Source organism: Megascapheus bottae, chromosome 2 (assembly GCF_031878675.1).
Source record: "Megascapheus bottae isolate mThoBot1 chromosome 2, mThoBot2.hap1, whole genome shotgun sequence".
In the NCBI taxonomy this organism is placed as follows: Eukaryota; Metazoa; Chordata; class Mammalia; order Rodentia; family Geomyidae; genus Megascapheus; species Megascapheus bottae.
The window spans coordinates 89,465,641-89,476,383 of record NC_143510.1 but is presented as its reverse complement, the minus strand read 5'-3'; positions in this window follow the sequence as shown (position 1 = coordinate 89,476,383).

Here is a 10,743-nt window from a genome sequence, read left to right as displayed (position 1 = left end):
GGGAAACACTCAGGGAGGCCTCAGGGAGATGGAACTGAAATATATATTTGATCAGGCATAGCGGTGCATATCTGTAGTCTCAGCTACTCAAGAGGCTGGACAGGAGGGACACTTGAACCCAAGAGTTTAAGGACAGCTTGAGCTACACAAGTAAGACTCTTTTGCAGAGGAAGGAGGAAGAGGCAGAAGAAGAAAAGATGGAAGAAAAGGGAAGGGCAAACTGATGAGTGAGACGCTGAAAACTTTGTCATATGGTCCTTTTAGTACCATGTGTCTGTTGAAGTCTTTGGTCCTGGGGTTTGAATGCAGGGCCTCGGGCTTGCTAGGCACGCACTCTACCTTTTGAGCTATACATTTGTACCTTTTTGCCTTTAGCTATTTTTTCACATAGGGTCTCAAATTGTCTCAATTTCTTTTTGCCCCTCCTGGTCTGGACCAGGATCTTCCTATCTGTGATGAGATCGCAAGAGTGAGTCACTGGGCCTGGCTTGTTTGTTGAGATGTGGTCTTGCTACTCTTTTTTTTTTTTTGGTCGTGGAGCTTGAACTCTGGGCCTTGATGCCGTCTCTGAGCTCTTCAGCTCAAGGCTACCACCCTACCCCTTGAGCCATAGCACCCCTCCAATTTTCTGGTGGTTAATTAGAGATAAGAATCTCAAGGACTTTAATTCCTGGGCTGACTTTCAACTGCAATCCTCAGATGGTAGCCTCCTGAGTAGCTAGGATTACAGGCGTGAGACATCCAGTCCAGCTCATCTTAAACTTTACTCTTCTTATCGCCATCTCTCAAGTAGGTGTGTGTGTGGGGGGGGGGGGGTAGGTGTGCGTCTCTGTTCCAGGAGCGACTCTTTTTTTCTCTGGAGTGAACATTTTCTCCGGAGCTCTGGGCTTGCCTTCTCATCCTGCTAATGGTGATTTTTGGTGAACATCTATTCTTCATTTTAGCTGGGTGTCAGTGGCTCACGCCTGTAATCCTAGCTACTCAGGAGGCTGAGATCTGAAGATCAAGGTTCAAAGCCAGCTCGGGCACAAAAGGACCCGAGACTCTTAACTCCAATTAACTTCTAGAAAACGGGAAGTGGGGCTTGGCTCAAGAGTAGAGCGATAGCCTTGAGCTGAAGAGCTCAGTGACAATGCCCAGGCCCAGGGGTAGGATGGTAGCCTTGAGCTGAAGAGCTCAGGGACAGCACCCAGGCCGAGTTCAAGCCCCACATGACCCACAAATCAAAAGCAAAAACAAAAACAAGCTGAAAAAAAAAATAAGCCCAGAAGTAGAGCTGTGGCTCAAGTGGTAGAGCACCAGCCTTGAGCAAAAATGCCTAGGGACAGTGCCCAGGCCCTGAGTCAAGCCCGCACACTTGATTTTTCCATGGTCGAATCCATGTTGTGATAATGCTTCGTCTTTGGGGTTTTTGTTTAAGAAACTTTTTCCTGTTCCGAGGTCAGGAAGATACTGTTATGTTTCTTCTTCTCTTCCTCTTCTTCCTCCTCTTCTTCCTCCTCCTCCTCCTCCTCCTCCTCCTCCTCCTCCTCCTCCTCCTCTTCTTCTTCTTCTTCTTCTTCTTCTTCTTCTTCTTCTTCTTCTTCTTCTTCTTCTTCTCCTTCTCCACCTTCTCCTCCTTCTCCTTCTCCTCCTTCTCCTCCTTCTCCTCCTTCTCCTCCTCCTCCTTCTCCTTCTCCTCCTCCTCCTTCTTTATTGTATTAACCAGACAGGTGTGTGGCTTCTTTTTTCTTTTTTTTTTTCTTTCTTTTTTTGGCCAGTCCTGGGCTTGAGCTCAGGGCCTGAGCACTGTCCTTGGATTTTCTCAAGGCTAGAGCTCTACCACTTGAGCCTCAGCACCATTTCCGGCTTTTTTCTATATGTGGTACCGAGGATTTGAACCCGGGTCTTCATGCATGCTAGGCAAGCACTTTAACCACTAGGCCAAACTCCTGGCCCCGGCTTCTTTTTTCTTTTTTCTGTTTTTTCCTGTTCAGGGTGTCCGGCAGGGGTGCTGGGACTTGGCCTGTTAGCTCATACAGGAAAGTCTTTGCTGAGGGAATTATAGGAAGAGTGGCTGGGGTAAAGGTAAGGGAACTAGATGGACCCTAAATTCAGTCATGAGAGGAAGAGAGGAGAGAGAAGGAAAGAGGAAGAGAGGGTCAGAGGGACAGAGGAGGAGAAGGGGAGAGAGGGAGAGAGGGAGAGAGGGAGAGGAGGGAGAGAGGCGGGAGAAAGGGAGAGAGGAGGGATAGGGGAGAGAGGAGGATGGAGGGAGGGAGTTAGAGCCATAAAGGTGGAGTAGACAAATGGAGGACAGCTGCGTTGACTGTTGGTCAGGCTGTAACAGATCCTGAGGGGGCACCAGGCCCAGCTGGTGCTTCCTTTTGACCTGGACCCTGGAAACTAAGGAAGCTAAGGAAGCTGTCCCAGGAAGCTAAGGCCAGGGCTCAAAGCGCTCTTCATGTCATGGGGTTTGAACTCAGGGCCTGGGGGCTGTCCCTGAGCTCTTTGGCTCAAGGCTAGTGGTCTACCACACGGAGCCACGGCTCCGCTTCCAGTTTTCTGCTGGTTGATTGGAGATAAGCGTTTCATGGACTTTTCCTCCTGGGCTGGCTTTGAACTATGATCCTCACATCTCAGTCTCCTGAGTAGCTAGGATGATGCGTGTGAGCCATCAGCCCCCAGCTCTCGTCTCTCCCTCCCCCCTTTAAAAAGGACTTTATTGTTGCTTTAGAGGTGAACAGCAGGGTTACTTTACGTATGTCAGTGACAGGTACATTTCTCTCCTTGTGCTTGCTGTCACCTATGGCCTCGTCCTCTCTCATTCCCTCCCTCCCATCTTTGCCCAAGAGTCGTGGGGTTCACTTCCATCAATGTCCAGTGCCTGCAGTGGGGTCCACTGCACCTTTTCATCTGTTCTCCACGGATTCCGTGCCTCCCCACACCTTCCCTCAGGTGTGCATACGTACACACCATCTAAAACACAATAGGCCAAATTAGGGAAACGTCCTTGGTTTCTTCGTCTTTGGAGTTCGGTTCAGTATGTGTCGTATTTTATATACATCTGAAGAGGTGCTTAAATATTACAACTTGGTACTTTTAAGATTGTCCACTTTTGGTCTCCCTGGATATGGGTATCTAGAATCTCCTTTTTCTTTTGTGCTGATACCAGGGCTTGATTTCAGGCCCTTGAGTCCTTGCTCAGCATGTTTGTTCTACCAGCTTAACCAGGCCTCGAGTCCAGCTGTTTTTTCTAGTTAATTGGAGATGAGTCTTAAGACTTTTCTGCCTGGGGAGGTTTTGAACTTTGGTCTTCAGAGCTCAGCCTCCTGAGTAGCTGGGATTGCAGACAGGTACCCCAGTACTCCATCCTTCATTCCTCTACGTGGTATATCTACTCACCCATCTATAGACCTGTGGCTGTTTTGAGCAGTCACATGAGTTTTCTTGTCCCAATGTTCTAGGGCACATTCTGCCCAGGAGTGGAAGCTCGGGGCTGCGGGGGTGGGGGGAGGGGTAGGTGTGTTGAAATTTGGAGAAGATCCCACCTCCGTGGTACACTGCTGCAGTTCTGGTTCCTCCACATCCGGTCGTGTGTGTGTGTGTGTGTGTACCAGGACTACAGGGCCGGGGCACTCTCAACTGATTTTTTTGTTTCCTGGTGAATGGTGCTTTACTATTTGGACGATAGCAACACTTCAGACTTCTTGCGGGATCATGGGAGCTAAGTCTCAGGGATTTTCTTGCCAGGGTTCGCTCTGAACAGTGACCCTCAGATCTGAGCCCACGGACTAGCTGGGATTTGAGGTGTTTACCCCTGACACCCGGCTTTTGGCCTTTCCCTTGATCTGGCTGGTGGTCCCTAGACTGTGTACACAGATTTTCATGCAGGTGTGGTTTATGGGGCTTAACACAATAATAATTATAAAATTTAGTTTATGTGATTATAAATAATAGTACAGCTGAATAAATAACACGTATTATTACCAGTCAAATCTGGGCCTGAGGTCGGATTCGAAGGTACCAAGCCTTGGACACCGACTCCGTGTTGTACAGACAGCCTGGGCTCCTTGGCTGACAACTGGGATCCAGCCCCAGTCATCTGCTGTGACAGAGGAATCTTCCAGAACTGTATCAGCTCTTCCATGCAGAGGTTCAGGGACCCCTCGTCCTCCCCTCCCCAGTCTGGGCGGCTGGAGAAGGCTGGGACCAATATAACAGAAGTGGCACTGGCTGGCCCCCAGGCCGTACCATGGAAAGTGGTGAGGCTTCCCTGGCCCCTGGGACAGCCTGGAGACCAGGAGATGGGACCACAGCTGCGGACTCCACCTGCCAGCTGGCTGCAGCAGGTGCAGAGCGCCCCCACCTGGTCTGGGCTGCAGGAGTCAGCCAGCTCTTTCATGCTGACTTCTTTCACACCTCTCTCAGAAGTCTCCCAGGTTGCAGTGTAGGTCATTGCTGAAAGCAAGCCTGCTGCAGGACCATACTGGGTCTAGATTCAGACCCTAAGTCAGCTACTTCCCAGCTTGAACTTGGAGTCTGGGCGCTGTCCCTGAGCTCTTCTGCTCAAGGCTAATGCTCAAGTGTCCAGAGCCACAGCTCCACTTCTGGTTTTCTGGTAGCTCGTTGGAGATAAGAGTCTCTTGGACTTTCCAGGCTGGCTTTGAACTATGATCTTCAGATCTTAGCCTCCTGAAAAGCTGGGACTACAGGCGTAAGTCACTATTGCGTAGCTCATTTTGTTCATGAACAAAATCTAGGTAATCATACTGGATGCTAGTGGCGTATGCCTATCTATCATCCTTACAACTCAGGAGGCTGAAATCTGGAGGCTTGTGGTTCAAAGGTAGCCCCAGGCAGGGAGACTCATTAACTCCAATTAGCCATCAAAAAGCCAGGTGGGAGGCATGGCTTAGGTAGTAGAGCACCAGCTGAACAAGCAAGCTGAGCAAAAGCCAGGTCCTAAGTTCAAACCCAGGGATTACTTATAAAAAGAAAATGACAATAATAATTCCAGGTAATCACAGTGGCTACCTCACCGGTTGTGGGAAGTCCCTGGCACACAGTACCCTCTCTGAAATGTTGGAAATGACTATGGTTGCTCTAGACCCAAGGCTCGTGATCCCCCTGTCCTGGGAGCCCACCCATCGCCCTGCACTCCATGAGCTTGGTGAGCTTTGGCAGACCTTGAGAGCCACTGGGTAGAGCTCATTCCTCTGCTGATTAGGTCATTGTCCTTAGTGCCCTAGCTGTGGACCCGTCAGCCCTAGGGATCTACCAGGAAGAGGAAGAGGAGGAGAAGGGGGGGGGAGGAGGAGGAACGGGGGGGGGGGCAGTAGGAGGAGGAGGAGGATGGTCTCACCCTCAGTGGGGATGAAGTACACACATACATAAAAGAATAGCCAGCCATTGATGAGGGAAAAGATGGGGTCAAGACCGAGGAACAACGGGATGGCCTCTGAGTTGTGTAGGATTGGGGTGTGCCAGGATGAGCAGGGCGGTGGGGAGATGGTACAACCATTGTGTTAGGCATTGTAAGTAATCCACAGCTGGTACGAGGTGCCCGGTCACATGAAACTTGACACTTACCATTTTGTATGGAGTACACGTGAACAGTGGAGGCATGGGGGGAGTTCTGAGCCAGTGCCCCGCCCCAGAGATGAACACCTAAGACCAGCTAAGCTGATTGTCTCTACTGACCCGTTCTGGCCTCAGAGAAAGCTGATGTGTGCCCCACTGACAGGTAAGAGCAGACCTGCCCTGCCTGTGGCTGACCCTGTAATCCCACCATCCAGGAGCTGAGATCTGAGCATCCAGGTTTAAAGCCAGCCAAACAGATCAAGAAATTCTGACCTCCAATTAATCTGCTGAAGGCTGGAAGTGGGGGTGTGGTTCAAATGGTAGAGCCCCAGGCTTGAGCCAGAAAGCTACGTAAGAGCTGGAGGTCCTGAACACACACACACACACACACACACACACACACACACACACACACACACACACACACACACACACGTCTGAAGCCTAAGAGAGCCTGGCTGTGTGTTGTGTTGCCTTTCCTTTCCTTCCGACCACCCCAGTGCACAGCAAGGAAGATGAGGCTACAAAGAAAGTCTAGTCACAAATAGGGATTTGAACCCACCACCTCTCATCCATACCTGGGGTGCTCCCTCTGCTAAGAACACATTAAAGCTGAAGCAGGTCCCAGATTGGGCTTGCAGCTTTACCTGAGTCTCCGTCTCCTCCCCAGGGACAGCTCTGCCCTGGGGCTTGCGTGACATAAAGAGTTTTGGACCTGGCACCAGGTCTGTGGCAGGCTAACCCAGGTAGCATGGAGAGAGCACTGATTAATCACCAGCCTTCCAGCCAGGGACTCCCCCCTCCTCCTCATCTCCCAGGGGGTGGGTCTCTGAGTCATGGAGACAGGGCCAGCAGGATGAGTGGCTTAGAATGGTACAAGTTAAAGCAAGTGGGGAGCCTATCCCTTTGGGTACAAAGGTGGGATTCCAGGACCTTTGCACAGCTATTCCACGTCCCGGACCATGTGTCCTTTCCCCCCTCCTCAGCTGGCCTTTATTGAGATTGAACTCAGTGCCTCAGCTTACAAGGCAGGTGCTCTGCCACCTGAGCCACACCGTCACCAGTCCCTTTTCACAGTAGTTACCTGGCACAGTGCTCTACTGCTTAGCTGCGGCCTCACTTCTGCCCTTTTGGTGATTAATGGGTGAAAAGAGTCTTACAGATTTTCTTGCCCAGGATGGCTTTGAATTGTTATCCTCAGATCTCAGCCTTTTGAGTTGCTAGTATTATAATCGTGAGCCACTGGCACCTGGCTATTATTATTCTTTTTGCCAGTCCTGGGCCTTGAACTCAGGACCTGAGCACTGTCCTTGGGTTTTCTCAAGGCTAGAGCTCTACCACTTGAGCCACAGCACCACTGCCAACTTTTTTCTTTGTATGCGGTACCGAGGAATGAACTGGGTCTTCATGCATGCTAGGCAAGCAGTCTACCACTAGGCCAGCCCCTGCATTAGTTATTAGGGTCTTGCCAAACCAGCCTGGGTTATGATTCTCTTACTTGTGCTCTCCTGTACTGTTGGGGATGATTGGCAGGTGTCACTGTGCCCAGTCATGATGCGGGAGCACAGCCAGGATAATTGGGGGGAAACACCACGCCCAGCCACTGGTTGAGACGGGATTCTGCAAACTTTTATGCCCCGCTCAATCTCCGTCTTCTAAGTAAATAGGATTGTAGGCTTGATCCACTCTATGTCAGGATCTTAGATTTATCGTGTGCATGTGTAGTACTGGGGCACTGTCACTGAGCTTTGCTGCTCAAGGCTAGTGCTTTACCATATGAACCACAGCTCCATTTCTGGGGTTTTTTTTTTTTGAGGTTAATCAGAGTTAAGAGTCTCATGGAGGACTGGGAGCGTGGCCTAGTGGTAGATTGCCTAACATGCATGAAGCCCTGGGTTTGAATCCTTGGTACCATATACATGAAAAAAGCTGGATGTGGCACTGTAGCTCAAGGGGTAGAGTGCTAGCCTTGAGAAAATAAGCTCAGGGACAGAACCCAGGCCCTGAGTTTAAGCTCCAAGTTTGGCAAAAAAATATATATATATATATTTTTTTTTTTAAAGAGTCTGGACATTTTTGACTCCTGAGTAGCTAGGATTGCAGATGTGAGCCACCAGCACCCAGCTCACCCGTGTGTGTGTGTGTGTGTGTGTGTGTGTGTGTGTGTGTGTGTGTGTATTTTTTTTTTTTTCCTTTTCTGGTCCCGAGTCTAGAACATTGGGCCTGGGTACTTCCCCTGAGCTTTCTTTCAAGGTTAGCACTCTATTACTTGAGTCACTCGGCTGTAATTTTGATGGGGACAGAGTGGTACTGCTGGCTAGATGACTCAAAGTCATCCATCTCACCAGATGTCACTTGTAAGTGACCATGTCCCACCGTACAGAATCGCCACCAGAGGAGCAATAGTGCCGGCCTTTGAACTCAGGTCTGTGCAGCCCCCCCCCCCCCCCCTGTAGGGCAGGTGGTGGAGGGAGGCCTCCAGGCAGAGGTCCTAGTGACTCAGAGCTGGCAGGTCCCCCTGGCCCATCCTTTCCTGCTGACACAGCCAGATGATTCCTGGAGCTTTTCTCTGGAATTTGGGGCCCCAGGCAGTGCTCCCTGGGCGGCCTTCTCCTACCTTGTAAGGCACACCCTCGGTTGGACGTGGCTGGTGGTCTCCCCTGGGGTCATTAGCATCACTCTGGCTGAGCCGATGGACATCTTCCTCTAGTCACCCAGGGAGGCTCAGAGAACAGCAAGGCCAGGCCCCCAATCAGCCCCGCCCCAGAGTCCCTCACAGATTCAGCCACACCCCATAAGCTTCCCGTCTGACCAAGCCTGCAGACAAGCTCTGCCCTGTCCACTCCGCCCCATCCAGCCCTGCCTCTTCCAGACAGGCCCCGCCCTGTCCAGCCCCTCTCTCTAGACAAGCTCCGCCCCTGCACAGCCCAGCCTTATCCATAAAGCCCGCCCCTGGGCCCACTTTAGGAGCTCAAGGCCAGGTGGTCCAAGATTGGCACCTTTGGAATGAATGAGGGTAGGAAAAGTGACATTTCTATTCTCCAATACCAAGGCTACTGGGGATGGCTAGGAGGGACAGAGAGTGGGACCATGCCATGCTTTTTCCTGACTCCTGCAGGAGAGCCCGGAGGGGGCTTTCCCATAGCCACTGCTGCCTCTATTTTCTGGCTGTTCTGGGCCACTGAGGCCTCAGTTTCCCCAGAACATATAACAGTAACCTCAGAGACCTTTCCAGCCTAGATTTCTGTGTTTGAATTCAGTAGCCTCCCAGTTCCTCCTCTTTCTTCTTTATATTCTTCTAGTCCAAAGGCCTCCTGTGTGCATTGAGAATGTGTGTGTGTGTGTGTGTGTTGCTCCTGGGGCTCAAACTCAGGGCTTGGACACTGTCTCTGAACTCTTTTGCTCACAGCACCAAGTCTGGTTTTCTGGTGATTAGATGGAGATAAGAGTCTCATAGACTTTCCTGCCCCAGCTGGCTTTGAATTGTGATCTCAGATCTCAGTCTCCTAAGTAGCTGGGATTACAGGTGTGAGCCACCGGCATCCATCCAGCCCCACTTCCAGATTTTTTGATACTTTATTGGGGATAAAGAGTCTCATGGCCTTTCCTGCCTGAGCTGGCTTTGAACTGCAATCCTCTCCTCCATTCCTGTTATATCTCACTCAGCCTTCTCCCGCCAATCATCACAGCTCTGTTCTTGGTGTCGAAGCCACTGCCAACAGGTGAACAGAACAGCTGTAGCCCTATGGAGAGAAAGTGACCAAATGGCTGGAGGGGAGCAGGGAATTCCCTGCCTGCAGGCTGTTGCGAGGGAGGTAACATTTGATCTGAAACCTGAACTGCCCCTGGAAAATGTCCCACATGAGAAGGTAGGCAGAGGAAACGGGCTGCCAGGGAACCAGGGGCAAATGGAAGGTGGGAGACAGTGAGAGGAGAGGGGTAGGGCAGAAGGCTCCTTGGGTGCAATGCACATCATAGTCCAGTTTGATGGGAAACTGGGAGGTTGTGTGTGTGTGTCCTAGGGCTTGAACTCAGGGCCTGAGCACTGTCCCTTAGATTTTTGACTCAAGGCTGGTATTCTTCCACGTCTGGCCTTTTGGTAGTTAATTAGAACTAAGAGTCTCATGGCCTTTCCTGCCTGGGCTGGCTTGGAAATTCAACCCTTAGATTTTAGCTTCCGGAGTAGCTAGGATTACAGATGTGAGGCACCAGCTCCATGGGAAGTTTTGAGCTTGAGAAAAACCTGTTCTGTTTGGAAATGAGCGCTCAGGCAGGCAGGGTGGTGATGAGCCGTGCCTGGGGTTCCAGCTGCTTGGGAAGCTGAAGCAGGAGGATGGATGGAGCCTGGGAATTTGAGGCCAGCCTGGACAGCCCAGTTGAGACCTTATCTCCACAAGAAAACAAAACCAGGTCTTTCTGTAGCTACTGGATGTAGAGCTCAGGGTAGCTCAGAACCCCTGGGGAGAGGAAGGGCCAGGTAGGTTTGAGGCCCCTGCCATTACTGTACTTACTGTGCACACAGAGAAACTTAATTGGAGAAACCATACATTCTTGAGTAAGGAGGACTCTTCTGCCATTATCCAGATGTGGAAATTGACAGAGGAAGGCATTTGTTCAAAAGAAAGGTGGCGAAGGCCAAATGTAGGTCCCCAGGGCACTCTTCTCTGCTCCAAGACCATTCTGTCTGGGCGGGTCCAGGATTACTCACGGCTGGCCTTTGGCAGTTGGGGAAATGAGGTTCAGGGAAGAGCAGAGCTGTGGACCCAGCCTGGGATGAGATCCAGAGGCCCTCGCAAAGGGGTCTCATCCAGTCCATCTCCACACAGCCGCCCTGCATTCCTGGCCAGCCTCCAGCAAGAAGAGAAATGTAGGGGAAGCCACTAGAGGACGATCATGGAAGTGATTTCCTCCATCATCAGTGCAGGGGCCAGTAGACAAATGAAGAGCTGCTGTTCAAGGGGGAGGTGCGCTCTATGGCCAGAGCAGGCCTGTGTGTGTGTGTGTGTGTGTGTGTGTGTGTGTGTGTGTGTGTGTGTGTGTGTGTGTGTGTGTGTTGGGCTCACACACTCTGTGTGACCTCTGCCCTCTTGGTCTACTTTGAAAGAGTACTCCCAGTTTCAATGTCTGGTCTGGGCTCTACTCAGCCTCCTTGATGAGAGAATAATTAACCACAGGCTCATT